Raw genomic sequence first — 17,195 nt, 5'->3', positions numbered from 1 at the left:
ACCAGCTCTCCCGGGCGACTCGCGCCCGGCTCCTTTAACCCACGAAGTCGACCAGCTCTCCCAGGCGACTCGCACTCTTCTCCGAGGGCACACGGTGTCCACCAGCTCTCCCGGGTGACTCGAGCTCTGTTCCGAGGTCCCGCAGTGTCCACCAGCACCCCCGGGCGACTCGAGCTCATGTGCGATGGCCCACGGGGTCGACCATTTTTCCTAGGCTACTCTGGCTCGGGTACGGGTGCCAGCGGTGTCGAGTACACCCCCGGGCGTCTCGGACTCATGTCCAAAGACCCGCGAGGTCGACCATCAGTCCCGTGCGACTCGGGCCCGGGTCCGATGGTCCACGGGGTTGACCAGCTGTCCAGCCTTCTCGGGCCCTGTTCCGAGGGCCCGCGGGGTCGACCAGCTCTCCCGGGAGACTCGCGCCCGGCTCCGATAACCCGCGAGGTCGACCAGCTCTCCCGAGCGACTCGCAGTCCTCTCCGAGGGCCCGCGGTGTCCGGCAGCATTCCCGGGCGACTCGCGCTCCGGTCGATGGCCCGCATTGTCGACTAGCTCTCCCGGGAGACTCGGGCCCTAGCCTGAGGTCCTGCGGGCTCGACCAGATGTCCCGGCCGACCTGGGGTGGAGTTCCACTGCCTGCGGTGTCGCACAGCTCTCCCGAGCGTCTCGGGGCCCTCGTCCGATGGCCCGCGATGTCGACCAGTGTCCTTGATGACTTGCGCTCAGGTCCAAGGGCCCATGGGGTCGACCAGCCTTCCCGGGTTACTCGTGCTCGGGTCCGATGACCCGCAGGTTACACCAACTCTCCCGGGCGACTCGCGCTCCGGTCCAAGGGCCCGCAGTGTCGACCAGCAATCCTTGGCGACTCGTGCTCGCTTGCGAGGTCCCGCGGGGTCGACCAGCTGTCCCAGTCTTCTCGGGCCCTGTTCCGAGGGCCCGCGGGGTCGACCAGCTCTACCGCACGACTCGTGCCCGGCTGTGATAGCCAGTGGTTTCAACAAGCTCTCCCGGGCGACTCAGGCCAGTGTCCGAGGGCCCACGGTGTCGACCAGCTCTGCTGGGCGACTCGCGCTGGGGTCCGAGGTCCCGTGGGGTCGACCAGATGTCCCGGGCTTCTCGGGCTATGGTCCGAGGTCCCGCGTGGTCCACCAGCTCTCCCGGGCGACTAGAGCTCGGTTCCGAGGTCCCGCAGGGTTCACCAGCATTCCCAGGCGACTCGCGCTCCGGTCGATGGCCCACATTGTCGACCAGCTCTCCTGGGAGACTCGGGCCCATGCCTGAGGGCCTGCAGGCTCGACCAGATGTCCCGGCCGACCTGGGGCCGTGCTCCAGTGCCTGCGGGGTTGACCAGCTCTCCCGGGCGACTCGGGCCCCGGTCCGATGGCCCGCGAAGTCGACAGGCTCTCCCGGGCGACTCGTGCGTGGGTCCGTGGGCCCACGGGGTCGACCAGTTCCCCCAGGTGACTCGGGCTTGGGCCGAGTGTCGCGGGGTCGCCAGATTTCCCGGACAACTCGCGCTCGGGTCCGAGGGCCCGCCGTTTGACAAGAACTCCCGGGTGACTCGGGTTCGGTTCTTTTTCCCCACGGAGTCGACCACCTGTCCCGCACGACTCACGCCCGCTTCCGAGGCCCCGGGGGGTCTACCAGCTGTCCTGAGCATTTTGGGCCAGTGTCCGAGTGCCCGCGTGTTTCGACCAGCTCTCCCTGGCGACTCAGGCCCGGGTCCGAGGGCCCAAGCGGTCGACCAGCTGTCCCGGACGACTCGTGCCCGGCTGTGCTAGCCTGCGGGCTCGACAAGCTCTCCTGGGTGACTCAGGCCAGTGTCCGTGGGCCCGTGCAGAAGAGCAGCTGTCCCGGGCAACTCGGGCCCATGTCCGAGGGCCTGCGATGTCGACCTGCTAACCTGGGCAACTCGCGCTGGGGTCCGAGGTCCCGTGGGTTCGACCAGATGTCCCGGGCTACTCAGGCTATTGTCCCAGATCCAGCGTGGTCCACCAGCTCTCCCGGGCGGCTCAAGTTCGGTTCCGAGGTCCCGCGGGGTCAACCAGCATCCCCGGGCCACTCGGGCTCGTGTCCGATGGCCCGCCGAGTCGACCATATGTCCCAGGCTACTCTGGCTCGGGTACGGGTGCCAGTGGTGTTGAGTACACTCCCGGGAACTCAGACTCATGTCCAAAGAACCGCGAGGTCAACCATCAATCCCATGCGACTCGGGCCAGGGTCCGATGGTCTGCGGGGTCGACCAGCTGTCCCAGTCTTCTCGGGCCCTGTTCCGAGGGCCCGCGGGGTCGACCAGCTCTCCCGGGCGACTCGCGCCCGGCTCCTTTAACCCACGAAGTCGACCAGCTCTCCCAGGCGACTCGCACTCTTCTCCGAGGGCACACGGTGTCCACCAGCTCTCCCGGGTGACTCGAGCTCTGTTCCGAGGTCCCGCAGTGTCCACCAGCACCCCCGGGCGACTCGAGCTCATGTGCGATGGCCCACGGGGTCGACCATTTTTCCTAGGCTACTCTGGCTCGGGTACGGGTGCCAGCGGTGTCGAGTACACCCCCGGGCGTCTCGGACTCATGTCCAAAGACCCGCGAGGTCGACCATCAGTCCCGTGCGACTCGGGCCCGGGTCCGATGGTCCACGGGGTTGACCAGCTGTCCAGCCTTCTCGGGCCCTGTTCCGAGGGCCCGCGGGGTCGACCAGCTCTCCCGGGAGACTCGCGCCCGGCTCCGATAACCCGCGAGGTCGACCAGCTCTCCCGAGCGACTCGCAGTCCTCTCCGAGGGCCCGCGGTGTCCGGCAGCATTCCCGGGCGACTCGCGCTCCGGTCGATGGCCCGCATTGTCGACTAGCTCTCCCGGGAGACTCGGGCCCTAGCCTGAGGTCCTGCGGGCTCGACCAGATGTCCCGGCCGACCTGGGGTGGAGTTCCACTGCCTGCGGTGTCGCACAGCTCTCCCGAGCGTCTCGGGGCCCTCGTCCGATGGCCCGCGATGTCGACCAGTGTCCTTGATGACTTGCGCTCAGGTCCAAGGGCCCATGGGGTCGACCAGCCTTCCCGGGTTACTCGTGCTCGGGTCCGATGACCCGCAGGTTACACCAACTCTCCCGGGCGACTCGCGCTCCGGTCCAAGGGCCCGCAGTGTCGACCAGCAATCCTTGGCGACTCGTGCTCGCTTGCGAGGTCCCGCGGGGTCGACCAGCTGTCCCAGTCTTCTCGGGCCCTGTTCCGAGGGCCCGCGGGGTCGACCAGCTCTACCGCACGACTCGTGCCCGGCTGTGATAGCCAGTGGTTTCAACAAGCTCTCCCGGGCGACTCAGGCCAGTGTCCGAGGGCCCACGGTGTCGACCAGCTCTGCTGGGCGACTCGCGCTGGGGTCCGAGGTCCCGTGGGGTCGACCAGATGTCCCGGGCTTCTCGGGCTATGGTCCGAGGTCCCGCGTGGTCCACCAGCTCTCCCGGGCGACTAGAGCTCGGTTCCGAGGTCCCGCAGGGTTCACCAGCATTCCCAGGCGACTCGCGCTCCGGTCGATGGCCCACATTGTCGACCAGCTCTCCTGGGAGACTCGGGCCCATGCCTGAGGGCCTGCAGGCTCGACCAGATGTCCCGGCCGACCTGGGGCCGTGCTCCAGTGCCTGCGGGGTTGACCAGCTCTCCCGGGCGACTCGGGCCCCGGTCCGATGGCCCGCGAAGTCGACAGGCTCTCCCGGGCGACTCGTGCGTGGGTCCGTGGGCCCACGGGGTCGACCAGTTCCCCCAGGTGACTCGGGCTTGGGCCGAGTGTCGCGGGGTCGCCAGATTTCCCGGACAACTCGCGCTCGGGTCCGAGGGCCCGCCGTTTGACAAGAACTCCCGGGTGACTCGGGTTCGGTTCTTTTTCCCCACGGAGTCGACCACCTGTCCCGCACGACTCACGCCCGCTTCCGAGGCCCCGGGGGTCTACCAGCTGTCCTGAGCATTTTGGGCCAGTGTCCGAGTGCCCGCGTGTTTCGACCAGCTCTCCCTGGCGACTCAGGCCCGGGTCCGAGGGCCCAAGCGGTCGACCAGCTGTCCCGGACGACTCGTGCCCGGCTGTGCTAGCCTGCGGGCTCGACAAGCTCTCCTGGGTGACTCAGGCCAGTGTCCGTGGGCCCGTGCAGAAGAGCAGCTGTCCCGGGCAACTCGGGCCCATGTCCGAGGGCCTGCGATGTCGACCTGCTAACCTGGGCAACTCGCGCTGGGGTCCGAGGTCCCGTGGGTTCGACCAGATGTCCCGGGCTACTCAGGCTATTGTCCCAGATCCAGCGTGGTCCACCAGCTCTCCCGGGCGGCTCAAGTTCGGTTCCGAGGTCCCGCGGGGTCAACCAGCATCCCCGGGCCACTCGGGCTCGTGTCCGATGGCCCGCCGAGTCGACCATATGTCCCAGGCTACTCTGGCTCGGGTACGGGTGCCAGTGGTGTTGAGTACACTCCCGGGCAACTCAGACTCATGTCCAAAGAACCGCGAGGTCAACCATCAATCCCATGCGACTCGGGCCAGGGTCCGATGGTCTGCGGGGTCGACCAGCTGTCCCAGTCTTCTCGGGCCCTGTTCCGAGGGCCCGCGGGGTCGACCAGCTCTCCCGGGCGACTCGCGCCCGGCTCCTTTAACCCACGAAGTCGACCAGCTCTCCCAGGCGACTCGCACTCTTCTCCGAGGGCACACGGTGTCCACCAGCTCTCCCGGGTGACTCGAGCTCTGTTCCGAGGTCCCGCAGTGTCCACCAGCACCCCCGGGCGACTCGAGCTCATGTGCGATGGCCCACGGGGTCGACCATTTTTCCTAGGCTACTCTGGCTCGGGTACGGGTGCCAGCGGTGTCGAGTACACCCCCGGGCGTCTCGGACTCATGTCCAAAGACCCGCGAGGTCGACCATCAGTCCCGTGCGACTCGGGCCCGGGTCCGATGGTCCACGGGGTTGACCAGCTGTCCAGCCTTCTCGGGCCCTGTTCCGAGGGCCCGCGGGGTCGACCAGCTCTCCCGGGAGACTCGCGCCCGGCTCCGATAACCCGCGAGGTCGACCAGCTCTCCCGAGCGACTCGCAGTCCTCTCCGAGGGCCCGCGGTGTCCGGCAGCATTCCCGGGCGACTCGCGCTCCGGTCGATGGCCCGCATTGTCGACTAGCTCTCCCGGGAGACTCGGGCCCTAGCCTGAGGTCCTGCGGGCTCGACCAGATGTCCCGGCCGACCTGGGGTGGAGTTCCACTGCCTGCGGTGTCGCACAGCTCTCCCGAGCGTCTCGGGGCCCTCGTCCGATGGCCCGCGATGTCGACCAGTGTCCTTGATGACTTGCGCTCAGGTCCAAGGGCCCATGGGGTCGACCAGCCTTCCCGGGTTACTCGTGCTCGGGTCCGATGACCCGCAGGTTACACCAACTCTCCCGGGCGACTCGCGCTCCGGTCCAAGGGCCCGCAGTGTCGACCAGCAATCCTTGGCGACTCGTGCTCGCTTGCGAGGTCCCGCGGGGTCGACCAGCTGTCCCAGTCTTCTCGGGCCCTGTTCCGAGGGCCCGCGGGGTCGACCAGCTCTACCGCACGACTCGTGCCCGGCTGTGATAGCCAGTGGTTTCAACAAGCTCTCCCGGGCGACTCAGGCCAGTGTCCGAGGGCCCACGGTGTCGACCAGCTCTGCTGGGCGACTCGCGCTGGGGTCCGAGGTCCCGTGGGGTCGACCAGATGTCCCGGGCTTCTCGGGCTATGGTCCGAGGTCCCGCGTGGTCCACCAGCTCTCCCGGGCGACTAGAGCTCGGTTCCGAGGTCCCGCAGGGTTCACCAGCATTCCCAGGCGACTCGCGCTCCGGTCGATGGCCCACATTGTCGACCAGCTCTCCTGGGAGACTCGGGCCCATGCCTGAGGGCCTGCAGGCTCGACCAGATGTCCCGGCCGACCTGGGGCCGTGCTCCAGTGCCTGCGGGGTTGACCAGCTCTCCCGGGCGACTCGGGCCCCGGTCCGATGGCCCGCGAAGTCGACAGGCTCTCCCGGGCGACTCGTGCGTGGGTCCGTGGGCCCACGGGGTCGACCAGTTCCCCCAGGTGACTCGGGCTTGGGCCGAGTGTCGCGGGTCGCCAGATTTCCCGGACAACTCGCGCTCGGGTCCGAGGGCCCGCCGTTTGACAAGAACTCCCGGGTGACTCGGGTTCGGTTCTTTTTCCCCACGGAGTCGACCACCTGTCCCGCACGACTCACGCCCGCTTCCGAGGCCCCGGGGGGTCTACCAGCTGTCCTGAGCATTTTGGGCCAGTGTCCGAGTGCCCGCGTGTTTCGACCAGCTCTCCCTGGCGACTCAGGCCCGGTCCGAGGGCCCAAGCGGTCGACCAGCTGTCCCGGACGACTCGTGCCCGGCTGTGCTAGCCTGCGGGCTCGACAAGCTCTCCTGGGTGACTCAGGCCAGTGTCCGTGGGCCCGTGCAGAAGAGCAGCTGTCCCGGGCAACTCGGGCCCATGTCCGAGGGCCTGCGATGTCGACCTGCTAACCTGGGCAACTCGCGCTGGGGTCCGAGGTCCCGTGGGTTCGACCAGATGTCCCGGGCTACTCAGGCTATTGTCCCAGATCCAGCGTGGTCCACCAGCTCTCCCGGGCGGCTCAAGTTCGGTTCCGAGGTCCCGCGGGGTCAAGCAGCATCCCCGGGCCACTCGGGCTCGTGTCCGATGGCCCGCCGAGTCGACCATATGTCCCAGGCTACTCTGGCTCGGGTACGGGTGCCAGTGGTGTTGAGTACACTCCCGGGAACTCAGACTCATGTCCAAAGAACCGCGAGGTCAACCATCAATCCCATGCGACTCGGGCCAGGGTCCGATGGTCTGCGGGGTCGACCAGCTGTCCCAGTCTTCTCGGGCCCTGTTCCGAGGGCCCGCGGGGTCGACCAGCTCTCCCGGGCGACTCGCGCCCGGCTCCTTTAACCCACGAAGTCGACCAGCTCTCCCAGGCGACTCGCACTCTTCTCCGAGGGCACACGGTGTCCACCAGCTCTCCCGGGTGACTCGAGCTCTGTTCCGAGGTCCCGCAGTGTCCACCAGCACCCCCGGGCGACTCGAGCTCATGTGCGATGGCCCACGGGGTCGACCATTTTTCCTAGGCTACTCTGGCTCGGGTACGGGTGCCAGCGGTGTCGAGTACACCCCCGGGCGTCTCGGACTCATGTCCAAAGACCCGCGAGGTCGACCATCAGTCCCGTGCGACTCGGGCCCGGGTCCGATGGTCCACGGGGTTGACCAGCTGTCCAGCCTTCTCGGGCCCTGTTCCGAGGGCCCGCGGGGTCGACCAGCTCTCCCGGGAGACTCGCGCCCGGCTCCGATAACCCGCGAGGTCGACCAGCTCTCCCGAGCGACTCGCAGTCCTCTCCGAGGGCCCGCGGTGTCCGGCAGCATTCCCGGGCGACTCGCGCTCCGGTCGATGGCCCGCATTGTCGACTAGCTCTCCCGGGAGACTCGGGCCCTAGCCTGAGGTCCTGCGGGCTCGACCAGATGTCCCGGCCGACCTGGGGTGGAGTTCCACTGCCTGCGGTGTCGCACAGCTCTCCCGAGCGTCTCGGGGCCCTCGTCCGATGGCCCGCGATGTCGACCAGTGTCCTTGATGACTTGCGCTCAGGTCCAAGGGCCCATGGGGTCGACCAGCCTTCCCGGGTTACTCGTGCTCGGGTCCGATGACCCGCAGGTTACACCAACTCTCCCGGGCGACTCGCGCTCCGGTCCAAGGGCCCGCAGTGTCGACCAGCAATCCTTGGCGACTCGTGCTCGCTTGCGAGGTCCCGCGGGGTCGACCAGCTGTCCCAGTCTTCTCGGGCCCTGTTCCGAGGGCCCGCGGGGTCGACCAGCTCTCCCGGGAGACTCGCGCCCGTCTCCGATAACCCGCGAGGTCGACCAGCTCTCCCGAGCGACTCGCAGTCCTCTCCGAGTGCCCGCGGTGTCCGGCAGCATTCCCGGGCGACTCGCGCTCTGGTCGATGGCCCGCATTGTCGACTAGCTCTCCCGGGAGACTCGGGCCCTAGCCTGAGGTCCTGCGGGCTCGACCAGATGTCCCGGCCGACCTGGGGTGGAGTTCCACTGCCTGCGGTGTCGCACAGCTCTCCCGAGCGTCTCGGGGCCCTCGTCCGATGGCCCGCGATGTCGACCAGTGTCCTTGATGACTTGCGCTCAGGTCCAAGGGCCCATGGGGTCGACCAGCCTTCCCGGGTTACTCGTGCTCGGGTCCGATGACCCGCAGGTTACACCAACTCTCCCGGGCGACTCGCGCTCCTGTCCAAGGGCCCGCAGTGTCGACCAGCAATCCTTGGCGACTCGTGCTCGCTTGCGAGGTCCCGCGGGTCGACCAGCTGTCCCAGTCTTCTCGGGCCCTGTTCCGAGGGCCCGCGGGTCGACCAGCTCTACCGCACGACTGTGCCCGGCTGTGATAGCCAGTGGTTTCAACAAGCTCTCCCGGCGACTCAGGCCAGTGTCCGAGGGCCCACGGTGTCGACCAGCTCTGCTGGGCGACTCGCGCTGGGGTCCGAGGTCCCGTGGGGTCGACCAGATGTCCCGGGCTTCTCGGGCTATGGTCCGAGGTCCCGCGTGGTCCACCAGCTCTCCCGGGCGACTAGAGCTCGGTTCCGAGGTCCCGCAGGGTTCACCAGCATTCCCAGGCGACTCGCGCTCCGGTCGATGGCCCACATTGTCGACCAGCTCTCCTGGGAGACTCGGGCCCATGCCTGAGGGCCTGCAGGCTCGACCAGATGTCCCAGCCGACCTGGGGCCGTGCTCCAGTGCCTGCGGGGTTGACCAGCTCTCCCGGGCGACTCGGGCCCCGGTCCGATGGCCCGCGAAGTCGACAGGCTCTCCTGGGCGACTCGTGCATGGGTCCGTGGGCCCACGGGGTCGACCAGTTCCCCCAGGTGACTCGGGCTTGGGCCGAGTGTCGCGGGGTCGCCAGATTTCCCGGACAACTCGCGCTCGGGTCCGAGGGCCCGCCGTTTGACAAGAACTCCCGGGTGACTCGGGTTCGGTTCTTTTTCCCCACGGAGTCGACCACCTGTCCCGCACGACTCACGCCCGCTTCCGAGGCCCCGGGGGGTCTACCAGCTGTCCTGAGCATTTTGGGCCAGTGTCCGAGTGCCCGCGTGTTTCGACCAGCTCTCCCTGGCGACTCAGGCCCGGGTCCGAGGGCCCAAGGGGTCGACCAGCTGTCCCGGACGACTCGTGCCCGGCTGTGCTAGCCTGCGGGCTCGACAAGCTCTCCTGGGTGATCAGGCCAGTGTCCGTGGGCCCGTGCAGAAGAGCAGCTGTCCCGGGCAACTCGGGCCCATGTCCGAGGGCCTGCGATGTCGACCTGCTAACCTGGGCAACTCGCGCTGGGGTCCGAGGTCCCGTGGGTTCGACCAGATGTCCCGGGCTACTCAGGCTATTGTCCCAGATCCAGCGTGGTCCACCAGCTCTCCCGGGCGGCTCAAGTTCGGTTCCGAGGTCCCGCGGGGTCAAGCAGCATCCCCGGGCCACTCGGGCTCGTGTCCGATGGCCCGCCGAGTCGACCATATGTCCCAGGCTACTCTGGCTCGGGTACGGGTGCCAGTGGTGTTGAGTACACTCCCGGGAACTCAGACTCATGTCCAAAGAACCGCGAGGTCAACCATCAATCCCATGCGACTCGGGCCAGGGTCCGATGGTCTGCGGGGTCGACCAGCTGTCCCAGTCTTCTCGGGCCCTGTTCCGAGGGCCCGCGGGGTCGACCAGCTCTCCCGGGCGACTCGCGCCCGGCTCCTTTAACCCACGAAGTCGACCAGCTCTCCCAGGCGACTCGCACTCTTCTCCGAGGGCACACGGTGTCCACCAGCTCTCCCGGGTGACTCGAGCTCTGTTCCGAGGTCCCGCAGTGTCCACCAGCACCCCCGGGCGACTCGAGCTCATGTGCGATGGCCCACGGGGTCGACCATTTTTCCTAGGCTACTCTGGCTCGGGTACGGTGCCAGCGGTGTCGAGTACACCCCCGGGCGTCTCGGACTCATGTCCAAAGACCCGCGAGGTCGACCATCAGTCCCGTGCGACTCGGGCCCGGGTCCGATGGTCCACGGGGTTGACCAGCTGTCCAGCCTTCTCGGGCCCTGTTCCGAGGCCCGCGGGGTCGACCAGCTCTCCCGGGAGACTCGGCCCGGCTCCGATAACCCGCGAGGTCGACCAGCTCTCCCGAGCGACTCGCAGTCCTCTCCGGGGCCCGCGGTGTCCGGCAGCATTCCGGGCGACTCGCGCTCCGGTCGATGGCCCGCATTGTCGACTAGCTCTCCCGGGAGACTCGGGCCCTAGCCTGAGGTCCTGCGGGCTCGACCAGATGTCCCGGCCGACCTGGGGTGGAGTTCCACTGCCTGCGGTGTCGCACAGCTCTCCCGAGCGTCTCGGGGCCCTGTCCGATGGCCCGCGATGTCGACCAGTGTCCTTGATGACTTGCGCTCAGGTCCAAGGGCCCATGGGGTCGACCAGCCTTCCCGGGTTACTCGTGCTCGGGTCCGATGACCCGCAGGTTACACCAACTCTCCCGGGCGACTCGCGCTCCGGTCCAAGGGCCCGCAGTGTCGACCAGCAATCCTTGGCGACTCGTGCTCGCTTGCGAGGTCCCGCGGGGTCGACCAGCTGTCCCAGTCTTCTCGGGCCCTGTTCCGAGGGCCCGCGGGTCGACCAGCTCTACCGCACGACTCGTGCCCGGCTGTGATAGCCAGTGGTTTCAACAAGCTCTCCCGGCGACTCAGGCCAGTGTCCGAGGGCCCACGGTGTCGACCAGCTCTGCTGGGCGACTCGCGCTGGGGTCCGAGGTCCCGTGGGGTCGACCAGATATCCCGGGCTTCTCGGGCTATGGTCCCAGGTCCCGCGTGGTCCACCAGCTCTCCCGGGCGACTAGAGCTCGGTTCCGAGGTCCCGCAGGGTTCACCAGCATTCCCAGGCGACTCGCGCTCCGGTCGATGGCCCACATTGTCGACCAGCTCTCCTGGGAGACTCGGGCCCATGCCTGAGGGCCTGCAGGCTCGACCAGATGTCCCAGCCGACCTGGGGCCGTGCTCCAGTGCCTGCGGGGTTGACCAGCTCTCCCGGGCGACTCGGGCCCCGGTCCGATGGCCCGCGAAGTCGACAGGCTCTCCTGGGCGACTCGTGCATGGGTCCGTGGGCCCACGGGGTCGACCAGTTCCCCCAGGTGACTCGGGCTTGGGCCGAGTGTCGCGGGGTCGCCAGATTTCCCGGACAACTCGCGCTCGGGTCCGAGGGCCCGCCGTTTGACAAGAACTCCCGGGTGACTCGGGTTCGGTTCTTTTTCCCCACGGAGTCGACCACCTGTCCCGCACGACTCACGCCCGCTTCCGAGGCCCCGGGGGGTCTACCAGCTGTCCTGAGCATTTTGGGCCAGTGTCCGAGTGCCCGCGTGTTTCGACCAGCTCTCCCTGGCGACTCAGGCCCGGGTCCGAGGGCCCAAGGGGTCGACCAGCTGTCCCGGACGACTCGTGCCCGGCTGTGCTAGCCTGCGGGCTCGACAAGCTCTCCTGGGTGACTCAGGCCAGTGTCCGTGGGCCCGTGCAGAAGAGCAGCTGTCCCGGGCAACTCGGGCCCATGTCCGAGGGCCTGCGATGTCGACCTGCTAACCTGGGCAACTCGCGCTGGGGTCCGAGGTCCCGTGGGTTCGACCAGATGTCCCGGGCTACTCAGGCTATTGTCCCAGATCCAGCGTGGTCCACCAGCTCTCCCGGGCGGCTCAAGTTCGGTTCCGAGGTCCCGCGGGGTCAACCAGCATCCCCGGGCCACTCGGGCTCGTGTCCGATGGCCCGCCGAGTCGACCATATGTCCCAGGCTACTCTGGCTCGGGTACGGGTGCCAGTGGTGTTGAGTACACTCCCGGGGAACTCAGACTCATGTCCAAAGAACCGCGAGGTCAACCATCAATCCCATGCGACTCGGGCCAGGGTCCGATGGTCTGCGGGGTCGACCAGCTGTCCCAGTCTTCTCGGGCCCTGTTCCGAGGGCCCGCGGGGTCGACCAGCTCTCCCGGGCGACTCGCGCCCGGCTCCTTTAACCCACGAAGTCGACCAGCTCTCCCAGGCGACTCGCACTCTTCTCCGAGGGCACACGGTGTCCACCAGCTCTCCCGGGTGACTCGAGCTCTGTTCCGAGGTCCCGCAGTGTCCACCAGCACCCCCGGGCGACTCGAGCTCATGTGCGATGGCCCACGGGGTCGACCATTTTTCCTAGGCTACTCTGGCTCGGGTACGGTGCCAGCGGTGTCGAGTACACCCCCGGGCGTCTCGGACTCATGTCCAAAGACCCGCGAGGTCGACCATCAGTCCCGTGCGACTCGGGCCCGGGTCCGATGGTCCACGGGGTTGACCAGCTGTCCAGCCTTCTCGGGCCCTGTTCCGAGGGCCCGCGGGGTCGACCAGCTCTCCCGGGAGACTCGCGCCCGGCTCCGATAACCCGCGAGGTCGACCAGCTCTCCCGAGCGACTCGCAGTCCTCTCCGAGGGCCCGCGGTGTCCGGCAGCATTCCGGGCGACTCGCGCTCCGGTCGATGGCCCGCATTGTCGACTAGCTCTCCCGGGAGACTCGGGCCCTAGCCTGAGGTCCTGCGGGCTCGACCAGATGTCCCGGCCGACCTGGGGTGGAGTTCCACTGCCTGCGGTGTCGCACAGCTCTCCCGAGCGTCTCGGGGCCCTCGTCCGATGGCCCGCGATGTCGACCAGTGTCCTTGATGACTTGCGCTCAGGTCCAAGGGCCCATGGGGTCGACCAGCCTTCCCGGGTTACTCGTGCTCGGGTCCGATGACCCGCAGGTTACACCAACTCTCCCGGGCGACTCGCGCTCCGGTCCAAGGGCCCGCAGTGTCGACCAGCAATCCTTGGCGACTCGTGCTCGCTTGCGAGGTCCCGCGGGGTCGACCAGCTGTCCCAGTCTTCTCGGGCCCTGTTCCGAGGGCCCGCGGGTCGACCAGCTCTACCGCACGACTCGTGCCCGGCTGTGATAGCCAGTGGTTTCAACAAGCTCTCCCGGCGACTCAGGCCAGTGTCCGAGGGCCCACGGTGTCGACCAGCTCTGCTGGGCGACTCGCGCTGGGGTCCGAGGTCCCGTGGGGTCGACCAGATGTCCCGGGCTTCTCGGGCTATGGTCCGAGGTCCCGCGTGGTCCACCAGCTCTCCCGGGCGACTAGAGCTCGGTTCCGAGGTCCCGCAGGGTTCACCAGCATTCCCAGGCGACTCGCGCTCCGGTCGATGGCCCGCATTGTCGACCAGCTCTCCCGGGAGACTCGGGCCCTAGCCTGAGGTCCTGCGGGCTCGACCAGATGTCCCGGCCGACCTGGGGCCGTGCTCCAGTGCCTGCGGGGTTGACCAGCTCTCCCGGGCGACTCGGGCCCCGGTCCGATGGCCCGCGAAGTTGACAGGCTCTCCCGGGCGACTCGTGCGTGGGTCCGTGGGCCCACGGGGTCGACCAGTTCCCCCAGGTGACTCGGGCTTGGGCCGAGTGTCGCGCGGTCGCCAGATTTCCCGGACAATTCGCGCTCGGGTCCGAGGGCCTGCCGTTTTGAGAAGAACTCCCGGGTGACTCGGGTTCGGTTCTTTTTCCCCACGGAGTCGACCACCTGTCCCGCACGACTCACGCCCGCTTCCGAGGCCCCGGGGGGTCTACCAGCTGTCCTGAGCATTTTGGGCCAGTGTCCGAGTGCCCGCGTGTTTCGACCAGCTCTCCCTGGCGACTCAGGCCCCAGTCCGAGGGCCCAAGCGGTCGACCAGCTGTCCCGGACGACTCGTGCCCGGCTGTGCTAGCCTGCGAGCTCGACAAGCTCTCCTGGGTGACTCAGGCCAGTGTCCGTGGGCCCGTGCAGAAGAGCAGCTGTCCCGGGCAACTCGGGCCCATGTCCGAGGGCCTGCGATGTCGACCTGCTAACCTGGGCAACTCGCGCCGGGGTCCGAGGTCCCGTGGGTTCGACCAGATGTCCCGGGCTACTCAGGCTATTGTCCCAGATCCAGCGTGGTCCACCAGCTCTCCCGGGCGGCTCAAGTTCGGTTCCGAGGTCCCGCGGGGTCAAGCAGCATCCCCGGGCCACTCGGGCTCGTGTCCGATGGCCCGCCGAGTCGACCATATGTCCCAGGCTACTCTGGCTCGGGTACGGGTGCCAGTGGTGTTGAGTACACTCCCGGGCAACTCAGACTCATGTCCAAAGAACCGCGAGGTCAACCATCAATCCCATGCGACTCGGGCCAGGGTCCGATGGTCTGCGGGGTCGACCAGCTGTCCCAGTCTTCTCGGGCCCTGTTCCGAGGGCCCGCGGGGTCGACCAGCTCTCCCGGGCGACTCGCGCCCGGCTCCTTTAACCCACGAAGTCGACCAGCTCTCCCAGGCGACTCGCACTCTTCTCCGAGGGCACACGGTGTCCACCAGCTCTCCCGGGTGACTCGAGCTCTGTTCCGAGGTCCCGCAGTGTCCACCAGCACCCCCGGGCGACTCGAGCTCATGTGCGATGGCCCACGGGGTCGACCATTTTTCCTAGGCTACTCTGGCTCGGGTACGGGTGCCAGCGGTGTCGAGTACACCCCCGGGCTTCTCGGACTCATGTCCAAAGACCCGCGAGGTCGACCATCAGTCCCGTGCGACTCGGGCCCGGGTCCGATGGTCCACGGGGTTGACCAGCTGTCCAGCTTTCTCGGGCCCTGTTCCGAGGGCCCGCGGGGTCGACCAGCTCTCCCGGGAGACTCGCGCCCGGCTCCGATAACCCGCGAGGTCGACCAGCTCTCCCGAGCGACTCGCAGTCCTCTCCGAGGGCCCGCGGTGTCCGGCAGCATTCCCGGGCGACTCGCGCTCTGGTCGATGGCCCGCATTGTCGACTAGCTCTCCCGGGAGACTCGGGCCCTAGCCTGAGGTCCTGCGGGCTCGACCAGATGTCCCGGCCGACCTGGGGTGGAGTTCCACTGCCTGCGGTGTCGCACAGCTCTCCCGAGCGTCTCGGGGCCCTCGTCCGATGGCCCGCGATGTCGACCAGTGTCCTTGATGACTTGCGCTCAGGTCCAAGGGCCCATGGGGTCGACCAGCCTTCCCGGGTTACTCGTGCTCGGGTCCGATGACCCGCAGGTTACACCAACTCTCCCGGGCGACTCGCGCTCCGGTCCAAGGGCCCGCAGTGTCGACCAGCAATCCTTGGCGACTCGTGCTCGCTTGCGAGGTCCCGCGGGGTCGACCAGCTGTCCCAGTCTTCTCGGGCCCTGTTCCGAGGGCCCGCGGGGTCGACCAGCTCTCCCGGGAGACTCGCGCCCGTCTCCGATAACCCGCGAGGTCGACCAGCTCTCCCGAGCGACTCGCAGTCCTCTCCGAGTGCCCGCGGTGTCCGGCAGCATTCCCGGGCGACTCGCGCTCTGGTCGATGGCCCGCATTGTCGACTAGCTCTCCCGGGAGACTCGGGCCCTAGCCTGAGGTCCTGCGGGCTCGACCAGATGTCCCGGCCGACCTGGGGTGGAGTTCCACTGCCTGCGGTGTCGCACAGCTCTCCCGAGCGTCTCGGGGCCCTCGTCCGATGGCCCGCGATGTCGACCAGTGTCCTTGATGACTTGCGCTCAGGTCCAAGGGCCCATGGGGTCGACCAGCCTTCCCGGGTTACTCGTGCTCGGGTCCGATGACCCGCAGGTTACACCAACTCTCCCGGGCGACTCGCGCTCCTGTCCAAGGGCCCGCAGTGTCGACCAGCAATCCTTGGCGACTCGTGCTCGCTTGCGAGGTCCCGCGGGGTCGACCAGCTGTCCCAGTCTTCTCGGGCCCTGTTCCGAGGGCCCGCGGTGTCGACCAGCTCTACCGCACGACTAGTGCCCGGCTGTGATAGCCAGTGGTTTCAACAAGCTCTCCCAGGCGACTCAGGCCAGTGTCCGAGGGCCCACGGTGTCGACCAGCTCTGCTGGGCGACTCGCGCTGGGGTCCGAGGTCCCGTGGGGTCGACCAGATGTCCCGGGCTTCTCGGGCTATGGTCCCAGGTCCCGCGTGGTCCACCAGCTCTCCCGGGCGACTAGAGCTCGGTTCCGAGGTCCCGCAGGGTTCACCAGCATTCCCAGGCGACTCGCGCTCCGGTCGATGGCCCACATTGTCGACCAGCTCTCCTGGGAGACTCGGGCCCATGCCTGAGGGCCTGCAGGCTCGACCAGATGTCCCAGCCGACCTGGGGCCGTGCTCCAGTGCCTGCGGGGTTGACCAGCTCTCCCGGGCGACTCGGGCCCCGGTCCGATGGCCCGCGAAGTCGACAGGCTCTCCTGGGCGACTCGTGCATGGGTCCGTGGGCCCACGGGGTCGACCAGTTCCCCCAGGTGACTCGGGCTTGGGCCGAGTGTCGCGGGGTCGCCAGATTTCCCGGACAACTCGCGCTCGGGTCCGAGGGCCCGCCGTTTGACAAGAACTCCCGGGTGACTCGGGTTCGGTTCTTTTTCCCCACGGAGTCGACCACCTGTCCCGCACGACTCACGCCCGCTTCCGAGGCCCCGGGGGTCTACCAGCTGTCCTGAGCATTTTGGGCCAGTGTCCGAGTGCCCGCGTGTTTCGACCAGCTCTCCCTGGCACTCAGGCCCGGTCCGAGGGCCCAAGCGGTCGACCAGCTGTCCCGGACGACTCGTGCCCGGCTGTGCTAGCCTGCGGGCTCGACAAGCTCTCCTGGGTGACTCAGGCCAGTGTCCGTGGGCCCGTGCAGAAGAGCAGCTGTCCCGGGCAACTCGGGCCCATGTCCGAGGGCCTGCGATGTCGACCTGCTAACCTGGGCAACTCGCGCCGGGGTCCGAGGTCCCGTGGGTTCGACCAGATGTCCCGGGCTACTCAGGCTATTGTCCCAGATCCAGCGTGGTCCACCAGCTCTCCCGGGCGGCTCAAGTTCGGTTCCGAGGTCCCGCGGGGTCAAGCAGCATCCCCGGGCCACTCGGGCTCGTGTCCGATGGCCCGCCGAGTCGACCATATGTCCCAGGCTACTCTGGCTCGGGTACGGGTGCCAGTGGTGTTGAGTACACTCCCGGGCAACTCAGACTCATGTCCAAAGAACCGCGAGGTCAACCATCAATCCCATGCGACTCGGGCCAGGGTCCGATGGTCTGCGGGGTCGACCAGCTGTCCCAGTCTTCTCGGGCCCTGTTCCGAGGGCCCGCGGGGTCGACCAGCTCTCCCGGGCGACTCGCGCCCGGCTCCTTTAACCCACGAAGTCGACCAGCTCTCCCAGGCGACTCGCACTCT

This window comes from Sus scrofa, chromosome 9, assembly GCF_000003025.6.
Source record: "Sus scrofa isolate TJ Tabasco breed Duroc chromosome 9, Sscrofa11.1, whole genome shotgun sequence".
Lineage (NCBI taxonomy): Eukaryota > Metazoa > Chordata > Mammalia > Artiodactyla > Suidae > Sus > Sus scrofa.
This window is presented reverse-complemented; position numbering follows the sequence as displayed.